This window comes from Microcaecilia unicolor, chromosome 14, assembly GCF_901765095.1.
Source record: "Microcaecilia unicolor chromosome 14, aMicUni1.1, whole genome shotgun sequence".
Lineage (NCBI taxonomy): Eukaryota > Metazoa > Chordata > Amphibia > Gymnophiona > Siphonopidae > Microcaecilia > Microcaecilia unicolor.
Genome location: NC_044044.1, coordinates 44,848,807 through 44,850,959, shown reverse-complemented (window position 1 = coordinate 44,850,959; position 2,153 = coordinate 44,848,807).

Sequence of the window (2,153 nt, the reverse complement as noted above, 5' to 3'; positions counted from 1 at the left end):
TATTCTATGTACCGCACCTAAATCTAGGCGTCGCTTATAGAATACGTGTAGGCAGAAATGTTTAAGGCACTATATATATAGAATCTGGCCCTTAATGTCATCATTTTTCACAAACATTCTCCATGTAAATTATATTGCGATCATTCAGCTTGGACATTTCCTGACCAGCCAATGAAAAGCTTGATGGTAGAAAACCAGACACAAGAATTGCATTGATAACAGAAGTATCAAGACCAAGTAACAATTTAGCACAACTTAAGGAGACAGAAAGTCCTCAAGTACCAAGAGATACAATCAAAGATCAAGAAAAGGTGATGGAAGGATACAGAAATGGTTCCAATTATATTGGGAAAAAACAGCTTGCCTTGACTGGTTGCCTGTACATATTACCCTGGAGACTCTCTTTGACTAGCAGTAAATTTGAGAGACTGAAATCAGAGCCAACATACTCTGGCTTACAAATAAACTTCATTCCTGTCATGGTATGTGCAGTATAAATTCTACACTGTCAGTTTTGTAAATATATACTCTATACCCATAGGACCATCATCCCTCCACCAATCACCCCTAACACACACTCTTCCAACGATGGGTGTGGAGCAGAACTAGGATATTTTCTCATAGAGCTTACCATGCAAACACAAGTTCAAACTCTGCTGTCATTATAGTACCAGTGACACAAAACCTCTTGACCGGCAGACACACTTGAGAGATACAAAGTCCAGCAAATGGACACTCAGCATATACCTAGCAAGCCTGCCATTCCAATACAGCAACAATCCTACCTATGAAGAAGCAGCCCTGCAAATATCACACTGGTCCCTAAATTGTGTGGCGAGAGAAAAGATCATAAATTATCAAGAAATGCAGTCTGAAACCAAGAAAATATGGCCGAAAGATACAGAAATACTTTCCATCTTTTTGGGTGACACAGCCTTGATAAAAGTGAATTTTCAAGTACATGTTACATCTTCTGAACTCCAGAAGGGAGCTTGCTTTGGCACGATACGAGTACTGTAGTGAGGGTTAGCAGTAAATTTGAGAGATTGAAATCATACTCCACATACCCTGGCTTAGAAGTGAGATTCATTGCTGTCATAGTATGTGCCAGATGAACCCATTTGGAGACATTGCCCCAGAAAAGGCCCTAAATAATAATAATAATAATTCACCCTCTTATTGGGAAAGCACAGCAAACGAGAGTGCTACAGATCCCTGACACGCTAGCAGAATACCTCAGCTCGGGGGAGGTCTAACTAGGACATTGACCTTCATCAAAAACAAATTAGAAATTATATCCCAAGAAGCCAGACTCTCTGTATGCAGTGCAAAATTAGCCACAGAGATACATTGCTTCCTACGCTAGGCTGAGTTGTTGTTCTCTTGGGGCTTGAGGAATGTTATGTCGGGGCAGCCAAGCTCCCATCACTGTTCTTGTAGAGAATGAGGGTTATTATTGATAAATAAATATCACCCATCTGGATCACCTCATGGAACAATGACAGCAGCGTGGTGGCCTCAATGTAACACCCCCCTGTTCTATTCCTTGTACTAATTTGCCACCTCACCTTTTGCCCAGCTTCAATATCTCCCCAGTCCCTCTTTTCTCCCTTTTTCCGACTTCTTATTTCTCTTCCCCTGCTCCAACCACAAGACTGGGAGAGAGGACTGGGGATGAACGAGAAAGAGAGGAGAGAGTGGGAGGACAGGTGATGGGGCAAGGAAAGGAAAATAAGAATGAGGACAGGGAGGTTGGGTGGAAGATGGGGAGAACAGGGGATCGGGGTGAAAGACGAGAGGGGAGAATCTGAGATATGGGGAGAAGATGGGAGAAAGGTGCCAGGATCTGAGGGCCAGAGTCTGGAATCAAAGGGAAATCCAGAAAAGGGAAAGGAAGGGAGGTACCCCTTACCCCTACCTTGTTCATGCCCCTCCTGGACACTTCCACCTTCTCTCTAGACTGTTTCTCATCCCCAGTCCTACATGCCCCCCAGTTGTGATTTCTGGTTTTAAAATACTGACTTGAAATATTGAAGTACTCACATGGGACATTTGGTGGTTGTTCCGTTCCCAATCCTGGAGGACTTTACTACATTTGATACATGAACTTGACAATTGATATAACCATCCAGTTGGATACAAAAAGTACTTTG